General features: G+C 52.8%; 1 pseudogene; it reads right to left on the reverse strand.

Moving 5' to 3' along the window:
* Positions 1-1300: 1300 nt before the first annotated feature.
* LOC149119796 (telomerase reverse transcriptase-like) lies at positions 1301-11927 on the reverse strand (annotated as a pseudogene).
* Positions 11928-13408: the final 1481 nt, after the last annotated feature.

Consider the following 13408-nt stretch of genomic DNA (forward strand, 5'->3'; position numbering starts at 1 on the left):
TGGGCACATCAGCTTAGTCACCTGTATGGTCTGGGGTGCCCTGGGCATGTCGGCTTAGTCACCAGGAAGGTCTGGGGTCCCTGTGGGCACATCGGCTTAGTCACCAGGAAGGTCTGGGGTCCCCTGGGCACATTGGCTCAGTCACAGGATGGCCTGGGTTCCCCTGGGCATGTTGGCTTAGTCACCAGGATGGTCTGGGGTCGCCGTGGGCATGTTGGCTTAGTCACCAGGACAGTCTGGGGTCCCCTGGGCACATTGGCTTAGTCACCAGGAAGGTCTGGGGTCCCTGTGGGCACATCGGTTTAGTCACCAGGATGGTCTGGGGTCCCCTGGGCTTGTCGGCTTAGTCACCAGGACATCTTTTGAATGCAGCAGCAAAGGGGCACATCCCGTGCCATAAAACCCAGCACGAGGTGCCAGGAGCCCTGTCCAAGGTCCATGTCCATGACCCCATCTGTGACATCCCGTTAGGTTCTGGAATTGCTCACAGCAGCTGAAATGTCACACAGGTGCCTGCTCTGCCAGGCTTCAGGCTGCCCAAGCCACCCCTGTGGCTGAGGCCACTCCTTCACCAAATCCCCCCCAGCACTGCCCTTCCTGCTCTCAGTAGGGTCCTCAGGTCACATTAGGCCCCCTGTACGCTGGGGCCTGCCGGGGGAAGGGGGCTCCCTACTCATCCTCATCAGGCACTAGGCAGCGCCACGCTGCCTGACAGATACGTGGCTCTAGCACATGAACAACACTCCTCCACAGCGGCCACGTGTCCTCCTGCCCTGGCATCTGAGGACAGGAGGGGAGTCCACACACACTGCACCAGACACTGGCTCCAGAGGACCACTGCAGGGACGGAGGCAGGGACGGGGCAAGGGGAGGCCTGGGGGGGCTGCACAGTGGACACCTTGGGTCAGGGATGCTCAGCCTGGACTTTGGATGAGGGGGTGGGTAGCTTGCTGCTCCCAGGTACATGTGGGTCAGCGCCCTGGGGCCTCCCCTCACTCAAGCTGGGCAGCTTAACCAAGCACACAGCACAGGGCTTCCCTTGGCAGCCCTGGATCACTCGGGGGTGATGAGCAGGCCCGGGGCAGGGCACATGCTCACAGGCCCACGGCCCATGGCCAGGTCTTCCATGAGCTTCCTCCTGGCTGTTCATGATGGGGTCTTGAGAGGACTCAGTGGTGGGCTCTGCTCCCCTGACAGTAGGGAGGGGACTGACCTGAAGGAAGAAGGCCCCAAGGACAGGCCCTGCCCTGTGTCACAGATGACCCCTCCCCCAACAGCGATGTGCCCGGCTCCTCTAGCCTCAGTCCAGGATGGTCTTGAAGACTGCGGTCAGGGCCGGGTCAGCTGCAGCCTCCAGGGCCTCCCAGTGGACGTCGCCCAGGCCCAGCACAGAGGCACCCAGCAGGCTGGGCCGCTGCGCCTGCTCGTAATTGAGCATGCTGAACAGAGTCCTGATGTGCGAGGTCCAGGACCGGGCCTGGAGCACACAGGATGCAGCTTCAGGGGGGCTGTAAAGGGTGGGCAGCCACAAGCCCACCCAGCTTCCCAGGGTCCTGGGAGAGCCCACTGCAGAGCCGGCCTTCAGCCCACTGGCCGGGCTCCTCAGGGTTCCTGTCACTGCACCTCAGGAACCCTCACCCAGCAACACATGTGACCCTCAGGGATGCTAGCCATCCATCCAGCTCCAGCTGAGCAGCTGCCTGGGGCTGGGGTCCGCAGCACCCCCCCCCCCACAGAGGCCAGGTCCTTGGAGTGACTGCAGCAACGTTAACTGATGACAAAATCACCCCACCGTGGCAGAGGCACCAGCAGCCATGGGGGCAAAGCCACAGAAAGAGCCACAGGGGGCGGGGGAGCCATGGGACGAGTCCTGTGGTCCTCAGGGGGCAGCGACAGCTGTTCTTCCCTCCCCTCCATGCGGCGCCATGGCAGGATTCTGAGGGCCCTGGCCAGTGCCCCCTGTGGGCTCCCAGGCCCAGCTGGGCACCTCCCCCAGCTCCTCGTCCACTCACAGCAGGACCCGTCTTTGAGCACACAGGCACAAGCCTGTGAGCTTTTGTGTGGGGCAAGATGGAGGCCAGGTCACCTTCTCCCTGCGGAACGTTCTGGCTCCCACCACAGAGTCCGGGTTCACAATGGGCCGCAGCCCACTGGGCTTGGGGATGAAGCACAGTCTGGCCATGGGCAGGGCCAACCTGGCCTGCTGCTAGACCTCTGCATCCGACAGCTCCCGCAGCTGTACCTGCTCCAGGTGCTGCCTGCAACACACCTGGGGCTGGGGTCAGGACCGGGGTCAGAGGGGGTCAGGGCCGTGGGCAGGGCCGACCTGGCTGCTGCTGGACCTCTGCATCTGACAGCTCCTGCAGCTGCACCCGCTCCAGGTGCTGCCTGCAACATGCCCGGGGCTGGGGTCAGGGCTGGGGTCAGGGACAGGGTCAGGGCTGGCCTGGCCTGCTGCTGGACCTCCGCGTCTGACAGCTCCCACAGCTGCACCCACTCCAGGTGCTGCCTGCAACACGCCCTGGGGCTGGGGTCAGGGAACCTTGGTCCCCGTGGACACAGCACACTCTGTGGGACAGACACCTCCCAGGAACCCCCACATGGGGGCCTGAGGCTCCCATCCCACACCTGGCATGACTCGGCGTAATCAGTCCTGATCCCTCAGTCTGACTCAGCAGAACCAGGAGCCAGCATCTCCACCACTCAGGCCCCATCCCCTGATGCCACCCCCACCAAGGTCATCCAGAGGGGATGCCTGTACCCCCAGGTGTCCCTGCAGGAGGGGTCTCTGCGACTCACGACCCAAGTCCCTCAGAAGCGCCCTGAGGGGACTGAGCCCAAGCATGAGCATATAGGGTATGGGCCAGCACAGGGTCTCTGCAGGCCAGCACAGGGCTACCATGGGCCAGCACAGGGCCTCCCCTCCACAGGCCAGTATGAGGCCTCCCCTCCGTGGGCCAGCACAGGGCCTCGCAGCCTGTGGGGAGCCGGGACATGGATACCACACGCGGTACCTGATGCCCACGCTTTGCAGCCTGCTCCAGACGCTCCTGTGGTAGAAGAGGAGCTGGTTCTTCTGGAACGTGGTCTCCATGACGTAGAAGAAGGACCTGAGCAGCCCCACCACATAGATGTCCAGCAGCCAGAACAGGAACCTAGCCAGGATCCCCTCCCTCAGTCTGTGCTCCGTGGCCGGGACGTGGCCATGCCCTGGAATGAGGCAGACCCCGAATGTGCACCCTCACGAGGCAGCCACGGTGGGAGTGCAGGGCATGAGGGGCCCTGCGGTCCTGAGCTGGCTGCCCTGGCTTTGGTGAACACGTCACTGCACGTGTACTGGCCCCTGGCATCCCATCGCACACGCGGCTCACAGGCAACGCTCGGGTTGGCACACAGAGCAGACAATATGGAAAGGGCTCCCAGCTGCGACGTCAAACTCACAGCCTCCAGGTGGAAGACCAGGGGCTGGCGGGACACACAGCATGGTTACACAGCTGGACCCCTGGGGGCCCTGGCATCAGACCTCGCAGGCAACTCAGGACCCACCAATAACCGGTTCAAGAGAAACTGGGGAGGGGCTGGGGCAGGGCAGACCCTGACCATAGGGACGGCCGCTAGGCGAGCAGGGACAGTGGCCAGAGTCCAGGTCCCTGCTCAGGAGAGCCAACGGCACTGGGCCGGGTTTAATGCCCTCAGCCACCCACAGGTGGCTTACAAGGACCCAAAGGCAGAAGATGGCAAAGCCCGAGGAACGGGGACGCCAGGGAGGCAGCGGCAATGGCGCCGGGGACCTGGAGGCTACTCCTGGCTCCTGGCTTTGGGGACCGCTGCAGGCGTTTCAGTGGTGAGCCAGAGGATAGACGCTGTCTCACCGTCTCTCTCTGCCTCTCAAAGAAATGATGAGCAGCACACTCTGGCCAGCCTCTCCCTAAATGCCGTCCAGCGGGCTGGAAGTAATGGAAACCTCACCGGTGTGTGTGGCTGAGCTGCAGCTAAGCCAAGGAACCCGGCAGAGTAAAAACCCAGGAGCAAATGGCACCATGGTTTCACACCCAGCCGAGGATGGTGCTGTGGAGCGGTCAGCTGAGCCGGGAGGTGGCAGCATGCAGGAGATGGCCCCTGGGGCCGAGGCTCGTGTAGCAGCCAAGGGTCCCACCATGTGCCTGCGCGGAGACTGAGAACTCACCACCCCACGTCACCCCTGCAGTCGACCATGCTGAGCGGGCAGAGCTGACCCTCGGGAGCCCGGCGCAGGAGCCGTAGGATACCACCCAGGCCTCATGGTTCAACTGTCCCCCTGTGCAGGCTCCGCCACCTCAGAAGTCACCACAGAGGGACCGGTGCTGTGGAGTTGCAGGTTAAGGACCGCGTGCAACGCCGGCATTCATGGGAGAGCCGAGCGCAAGTCCTGGCTGCTCCACCTCCCTGCTAATGTTCCTAGGAAAGCAGTGGAAGATGGCTCCAGTGCTTGGGTCCCTGCACCCAGGTGGGAGGCCTGGAGGAAGCTCCTGGCTTCAGCCTGGCTCAGCCCGGGCAGTTGTAGCCATCTGGGGAGTGAACCAGCAAATGAAAGCTCTCTCTCTTTTCCTCTCTTTCAAAATAAATCAAATCTTTTAAAAAGTAACTGATATCAAAATAACTGCATATTACTACATAAGGTGCAGCCAAAGCAGTACTTAGAGGCTAATGCATAGCCACACATCCACCATCAGAAGTTTATAGAATGACAGGAAAGCCTGAAAAAGGCATTAGGAAGAAGATAAACAGAAATCACTGAAATTCAAAACAAAGGCTTGAGAGAGGACCCCATGGGGACAACAGAACTCAGTCACTCTGAAGGTCAAAGGGCAATGGGGGAGGGGTGACAGGAGGCTGAGCCAGACACAGAGCCACACACAAGAACACAGGGCCAGCCCTCAGGGAGGGGAGGAATTGGCAGGCAGCACACAGCGGCCTGGGTGAGGCCATTGGGCCGACGCCGCGGGCAGAGCGAGGGAGACAGGGTCCTCGCAGCTGCAGCAAGAGGGACCAGAAACAGCCCAGCACCAGCAGCACCACCTCTCCCACGCACAGCCCACACTGGGAAAGCCGGCTCATCCTGCCCCGTGCAGCAGGCGGCCAGCTGGCCTGGCAGGAGGCAGATCCCCAACTCCAGCATCTCTGCTCCCTCCGCGAAGGCAGTAGAGTGGCCACTGCCTGAGCACACAATGTCTGGGTGGGTGCACAGAGCAGTGCTGGGGGTGCCCGGGGCCGATGTCACACCTCCCGCTGTGGGGGCATTTCCACGACACAAGGACAGAGCAGTCACTGCATATCTCCATCACTGGCCCGGTTTCTTGGGGAGCCTGGCAGGGCATCCACCCCCACAAGCCCTCCCCATCGGGCCCTAGGGAGGCGGCCATCTGACTCAAGCCCCACCTATCCAGGAGCAGCCGGGGAGGTGGGGGGCCTGAGCTGGCAGAGACACTGCCACAGTCCCCTGGAGCTCAAATGGGAAACATCATGGGGGCACTGGCTCAGCCACCCAGGAGCCAGGGCAGGAGCCCCATTCCCTCCTCCTGGGCAGCACTCACAGGAAGTCTAACCTTGCTCCTCTCCCCTGCCCAGCACATGACCCGACATCCCCCACCCCACCCCATCAGCAGGGGACCTTCCAGTCCAGGGGGCACGGGGCAGCCTTACCCACCACCCCCTCAGCTCCCAGCTTGGCGCTGGCCGACGCCCGCTCACCTGGGCTCTCGCACAGCCAGGTGCAGTCCTGCACCCTCACCTACCAGGTCAGCTCCCGCAGGGAGAGTTTGGAGTGCTTCCCCAGCGAGATGAACTTCTTTGTATTCCTCGGGAGGGAAGCTTGTGCCTGGAGACAGGCCCGCAGGAACTCGTGCACCTGCCACGGGCCACTGTGCTGCTGCAGGAGCCGCACCAGGCGCCAGGCACCGGGAGCCCGTGTCCTCCTGGGGGTCAGCGGCCGGCCTTGGGGACCGCACCTGCGTGGCCGGCCCCCGCAGCGGGCAGTGTGTCCGGAGGAGCGAGCCGTAGGGGCACCCCGTGTGGTTCGCAAGCAGCTTCTGGAACAGCGGCCGCGGCCTGCGGCTACCCCTGGGCCTCGGCGTCCAGCCCAGGAAGATGGCCTCCAGCAGCCTCCGGGCACCCGCCAGGCTGGGCCGCAGGGAGTTCAGTGGGAAAGATGCGCGCAGCCGCTCGCCGTCGCCCAGGTAAGTAGAGGAAGCGCTTGGTCTCCGCGTACACTTGAGCCTTCGGAGGTGGTGACCGCCGGGTGGCGGAGTGGCTGGGCTCCCGCTTAGTCCACTCCCGTGGAAGCCCTGGAGCGCGTGGTCTCGGAACACTCCGCAGGCGTCACCGCACAGGCCCGGGACATGCCCACGCCCCGAACTGCAGGCTGGCGAGCCGAGGGGCGCCCAGGCCTCGCCACCGCTGCTGTTCCGAACCCATCGCGTGGCCGCGGGGCCCGCCTGGGTCCCACAAGCGCATGGTGCAGGAGGGCCAGGCCTGGGCGACGGGCGCAGAGCTCCTACAGAGGCGGTCCACACACCTGGTAGGCGCAGCTCGGGGCCAGCAGCAGGTAGAGTGCGCAGCATGCCAGCAGGTGCATGAGCATGTTGCCCACGCGGCGCAGCAGCAGCCCCCACGCGCCGCTGTCGCGCAGCGTCTCAGTCACCGTGTTGGGCAGGTAGCTGCTCACGCAGGTGGTGAAGGCCCAGGGCAGGCCTCCGCGGGCGCCGTCCAGCAGCACGAAGCTGAAGGCTAAGTCTCGGCCTGCAGCACCAGTATCCCATATGGGCATTAGTTCATGTACCAGCTGCTCCACTTCAGATCCAGCCCCCGGTTAATGGCCTGGGAATACAGTGGAGGATGGCCAAATACTTGGGCCCCTGCACCTGCGTGGGAGGTCTGGAAAAAGTTCCTGACTCCTGGTTTTGGATTGGCCCAGTTCTGGCCATTGTGGCCAACTGGAGAGTGAGCCAGCAAATGGAAGACCTAGTCTCAATAATTCTACCTCTCAAATAAATAAGTAAATCATAAAAAAAATTAAAAACGGAACAGAGATGGCCACAACAGAATGTTCTAGGCTAGGCCAAAGCCAGGCACTCCATCCAGGTCTCCCACATGTGTGGCATAGGTCCAATACTTTGGCCATTTTCCAAACTAGGACCAGAATTATATAGGGGACATAAATCAGCACTCCAATATGGGATGTCTGCACTGCAAGTAGTAGCTTAACCACTGTGCCTCAAAGCCAGCCCCAAAACAATTCCATTTGAAGTCAAATGTACAACATCATACAGATCTAGTTGAAATTTAGACAATTCTTGTACAAAATAACTACCCTGGACTTAACACAAATTTATCAGCCTGGAAGTAATGAAGAACAGTTGCCTCAGATTTTGCCCCCTCACCTTTCTGTTCGTATATCTAGGCCATCCTGTAACAGCCCTCCTCCCAAAGATGTCCGTATCTCCTGAACATGTGAATGTGTTAGCTTACGTGGCAAAACAGACTGCAAGTGCGAATGTGTCTAAGTTCTTAGGGTAAGAAAATTAACCCAGATAAAGTAGGTGAGACCATTCTCAGTACACAAAGTCTTTACAAGTGAAGAAGCTTTGCTAGCTGTGGTCAGAGGAACAGTGGACTGCAGAAGGACAATGAGATGGTGGAAAAAGCCTCCAGTCAAGGAATGCAGGCATCTTCCAGCAACTCCCAAAAGCAAGCAGATTCTCCCATGGAATCTGTGAAGAACTGTGGCCAGCAAAAGGAAACTCAGGCAGCGAGGACTGCCTTGAGCACTAATAATGAGCATTTGGTGCCAGGAGTGCTCCCCAGACACTACCATAACTGAAAAGGCCCTCCCAGACTTTCAATGTCCCTGAGGTAGTGCAACCCCGTCCTAGCTGAGAATCACTGCATTCATGAAGAGCGACTTGTCAGAAACATTGAGAATGAATAATCAGATTCTAAGACTGAAATTCAAATATTCTGATTGATGTTAATAATTACTTTTAATGTACTCATAGGCCTTATTTTCTATTATAAATAAAATATTCAAAATTAACACACATCATATTATTTATGTACTTCAATGAAATACATGTGGCAGGCAATTTTATTCCTAACTTTCTGATCAATTTCCTTACCAGGTCAGCCATTCATAACCCATCACTAGAATGGAATCTACACTTATCTTAGCCAAAAGTCTGAGAAGCAATTAGAATGGAATCTAATGGAAGCCAAAGGGAGATATATTTTTTGACTCTAAAAGAATATATGGTGGGAAATGTGGCACCGCAGATAAAGCTACCATTTGGGACACCTGGTCTGTCATATATATTCCTTCTATACCTAATGTGGGGAGGGTTTTTATAATTAAGAGGTTTTAAAATTTTTAAGGTTTATTTTTTATTTATTTGAAATTCAGAGTTAGAGAGAGAGAGGGAGAGACAGAGAGAGACAGAGGGGGGTCCTCCATCTGCTGGTTCACTCCCCAAATGGCTGCAACACCTGGCGCTAGGCCAGGCTAAAGCCAGGAGCCAGGAGTTTCATCCAGGTCTCCCAGGTCAGTGCAGAGGTCCGAGCAAAACTGGGCCATTTTGGAATGCTGGCTCAAAGTTCTAGCTGCTCTGCTTCTGATATAGGTTTGTGCTGATGCACCTTTAGAGGCAGCAGATGTTGCCTCAAGTGTCTGTGACCTGACCCTGACACCCACTGCCAAAACCCAGATGGAATTCCAGGCTTCTATCTCTGGCCTGGCCCAGCAGAAGCAGTTACAGTCATTCATGGACTGAAGAAGAAGTTGGAAAATCTGTCATTCTGCCTTTCAATTATATTAAAATAAACATTTTTTTTTAAAAGAAACACACTCATTTAAAACCATTTAAAAATAAATTCAGTATGATGAACTTCACTCTCAACAGTATGATTTTGGTATTGTGCTAAATTATAATTTCATATATGAAATACAAACTGGAAGATTTTACTGTAGGGGCTAGCACTGTAGTGTGGTGGGTTAAACTGCCACCTGAGAAACCAGCATCCTATATGGGCACCAGTTCAATTCCAGGCTGCTCTGCTTCTGATCCAGCTTCCTGCTAATCCACCTGGAAAGGATGAGGAAGATTAATTTGGTCTGGCCCAACTCCTGCTATTGCGGCCATTTGGGGAGTGAACCAGTTGATGGAAGATCTCTCTCTCTCCTTCTCCTTCTGTAATTCTGCCTTTCAAATAAAATAAATAAATCTTTTAAAAAATAGATTTTGTTGTACTCACCTAAGGAGTTAAGAAGGAATAATACTTTGATATTTCAAAGATGAATAATTTTTTAAATAATAAGTGACATAATATATGTGAGGGCTTCAAAAATTTCTTCAAAAATGCAAATTGAAAGGGAGGGTAGAGGAGGAAATTGTCACTATGTCCTTAAATCTGTATATATGAAATATATGAAATTTGTATAACTTAAATAAATTTTTTTTAAAAAATGCATATTTTCCACAAATTTATTGATGGAAATTTAACTTCTATTAATGTATTTGTATCATCCTATTTTTATGGTCTTGCAAATAAAGAGACTTTAGGGAACTTTAAAGAGCTTAGAGGGAAAAGGAGAGTTAGTATCAGCACTTCAAAACTCTGCCAAAGAAGGATTCCATGAACAAACAATAATTTGGGGCTTGGTTGTCACTTTTGCTTGGTCATTCTGGTTATCTGAAGGCTTTATTTCATTATTTGCATTTGTGACTCTAATACTATACCAATGAAAGTACAGGAACGAAACTGCATGAGACAGGATCAGGGCATCAGGTTGAGGCAGGAGACAGCTGCAGCTTAATTAGGGAAGCAAAGAGAGAGAGGAAAATTCTGAGAGCTTCAAAAGGTAAAAACAACTTGTTTTTCTACTTGCTTCACATAGGATAAGTTACTCAAAGTTACCTACGTAGGGTTAATTTTGGGAAACACCTGTACAGTGACATTTCCCAAGGATCAACAGATGTCACAAAACTGCTAATTAAGTTAAATCCTGAGGAACATCTCTTCAGACAAAAAAGGTTATACAAAGACCCATATGTAAAAAAAAAAAAGAAAGAGGCTGGCGCTGTGGCTCAATAGGCTAATCCTCCGCCTGCGGCACTGGCACACAGGGTTCTAGTCCCGGTTGCTCCTCTTCCAGGCCAGCTCTCTGCTGTGGCCCGGGAGTGCAGTGGAGGATGGCCCAAGTCCTTGGGCCCTGCACCCCATGGGAGACCAGGAGAAGCACCTGGCTCTTGGCTTCAGATCAGTGTGGTGCGCCGGCTGCAACACGCCAGCCGCAGTGGCCATTGGAGGGTGAACCAATGGCAAAGGAAGACCTTTCTCTCTGTCTCTCTCTCTCTCACTGTCCACTCTGCCTGTCCAAAAAAAAAAAAAAAAAAAAAAGATCCATATGTATTACAAAGATCAAAACAGAAAAGCCCATCAACTGAAACAAACAAAAATAGATGACTGAGATCCACCTTGGTACTGTAAAGAGAAAAAGCTATGGCCACAATCTTCCATGAGAACTTCTAGAAAAGAGAAATCAGCTCCATGACAGCATCAGCCCACCTTCAAGGATCCTTAAATTCTTTCAAAATAAATCTAAAAAAAAAAAAAAAAAGTTCTTCCTGGCTTACTCTTCTCCCAATCTACATAAATGGCAACATATCAGTTAAATTTGCGGAAGTGGCATGTCTTTAGCCAGTGCTACTTGTCCCTTTACCCTTATTCAAGAACCCGCAGTGCTTATTGCCAGGAACATTTTCCTCTTTATTTACCTGTTTATATAAAGGCCTCTCACAGGTTGGAGAGAGAATGTCTCTCTCTGGTTCAGTTGGACAAGCCTCAAAAGATTCTGGCACAAGGAAAACACTAAAAAGATTCATAAAAAGCAATAAATTAAAAAATAATTAATAAAGTAATATTGTAAGAGGCTCATCCAAAATACGAAAGGTGAGGGCAGCATTGTGGCATAGTGGGTAAAGCTGCCAACTGCAGCACTGGCATCCCATATGGGTGCCGGTTCAAATCCTGGCTGCTCTACATCTGATCAAGCTCCCTGCATAATGCCCCAAATACCTGGGCCCCTGCACCCACATGGGAGATGTGGAAGAAGCTCCTGGCTCCTGGCTTTGGACTGACCCAGCCCAACCACTGTGGCCATTTGGGAAGTGAGCCAGCCAAAGAAATATCTGTCTCCCACCCCACCAACTATACCCCATAACTTCACCTTTCAAATAAAATCTTTAAAAGGAAAAAAAAAAAGGTTTCCTCATAAAGAAACCAATTTCTTCAACTTTGTTATATATCACCAACCACATGAAAATTGTTTTTTGAGAGGACAATTGCTGCTTCTTTCAAAAATATCTCCTAGGACAGATGTGTCCAAGTGTAACAATGCAAAGATACACTATCACTGATCACAAGACCAGATCACCTGAGAATCTTCCAGTGCACAGAAGAAACATACAAGGCCATTCCTGAAAGCCCAAGACTCCTCCTGAATTTCCCCCAGCTGCTGTTCTGTGCCTATGGCAAAGCCCTCCCTGAGCAACAAGGAAACAGGTGGTTTGGAGCAAGAGCCCTTACCTCCTATGCTGGCCACCCAGGTGAACTCCTCTTTGTAAAAACTGGTGTCTTGGCGTTGCCCTCTCATTTCAGTGGTAGAGTCTGAAGAAGACACACAGAAGTAACACCTCACAAAGAGAAGGAAAAGAACAGGTCATTAGCCTGGATACCAGGTTTCTGAAAGAGAGAGTATCTTTGGTATCTGTCACTTCTTCACCTCCTTCAGTGACACCTTTGTCCATGTCACTGTTTGTCAAAGAAACCATCTGCCCAGTGACAGGTGGGACAAAGGTGAAGGCTGACCTAGACAAATCCTCACCATATACTGCCATGTTGGCTGGCCAGACGTGGCCCAGAGGTGCAACCAGCCAGGCATCACTGCCCTACACATCAAACTCTGGGCTACAGAGGAACAGAACCAAGACCCCTGGACCTAGGGCCCAGTCAGCCCACTTGGGTACGATTGAGGATGTCACCCAGACGCTCACACAGCACCCACAGGAAAGGTGACAGTTGTGGTTGCTGACTCACCAGATGGCTTTCTGTTAACAAACTGCCATGATGGAAGCTAAAAACAAATTGGTTTTGGTGTCGCCAACTATGCCTTATAAAGAGCACCAGTGAGAGATGCCCTTCATTCAGTCCAACATGGACTCTGACATTGACAGCTTTAAGACCAGTGACTTTTTTTTTTTTTTTGACAGGCAGAGTGGACAGTGAGAGAGAGAGACAGAGAGAAAGGTCTTCCTTTGCCATTGGTTCACCCTTTAATGGCCACTGCGGCCAGCGTGCTGCGGCCCGCGCACCGCGCTGATCCAAAGGCAGGAGCCAGGTGCTTATCCTGGTCTCTCATGGGGTGCAGGGCCCAAGGACTTGGGTCATCCTCCACTGCACTCCCGGGCCACAGCAGAGAGCTGGCCTGGAAGAGGGACAACCGGGACAGAATCCGGCACCCTGACTGGGACTAGAACCCAGTGTGCCGGCGCCACAAGGCGGAGGATTAGCCTATTGAGCCACGGCACCAGCCAAGACCAGTGACCTTTAAAAATCATTTTCTCCTAAATAATGTAAGTTATGATTCAGTTTAAGAGTTTTAGACTTTTAGAACACCTAGCCAAGGAACATCTTTAGAAGAGTTTTCCTGATGCTAATTTCTAACTTATTGAGATATTATGTGAGGATATTTACAGGTAACCTCTATTGATCTGAATTGCTGATTTTCACTTTTCAGATCCTAGGCCTTCTAAGATTCTTTTTTCTCAAAATGCCTAAATCTGATCAACTTAACCAAAAAGTTTTATAAAAGAGAGAACTAAGGCTGTAAAAAGATTATACCAAAAATGTTGCTTTTGCATCTGGAAATACGAATAAAATGTAATAAGACAGAATAATGACACTGGAAAAAAATCTGAAATTTATATCTAACTTTACTACCACCAATGTTCAGTAATTATATCAATCACACATTATTAAACATTATTCTTTCTAAATCCTTGAAGCCTTTTTAACATATCAAGAATTATAAACCACATACAAATATTTATGTAATAAGGACACAAATTTATTATCCTACGACTTTGATTTAAAATAGTCCCTTTCCAAATGTTTTATTTTTAATATATAATCCATTTTGGTATACATTTATATGTATATATAAATATATAAATGTATATATAAAATATATATGTATATATACATATACACACACAAATGCCTGTGAACAGAACTTTTTTTTAAAGATTTATTTTACTTGAAAGTCAGAGTTACACAAAGAGAAGGAGAGGCAGAGAGAGAGAGAGAGAGGTCCTCCACC

The sequence above is a fragment of the Oryctolagus cuniculus genome, chromosome 21, assembly GCF_051225735.1.
Source record: "Oryctolagus cuniculus isolate XC-2025 breed Fujian yellow rabbit chromosome 21, ASM5122573v1, whole genome shotgun sequence".
In the NCBI taxonomy this organism is placed as follows: domain Eukaryota; kingdom Metazoa; phylum Chordata; class Mammalia; order Lagomorpha; family Leporidae; genus Oryctolagus; species Oryctolagus cuniculus.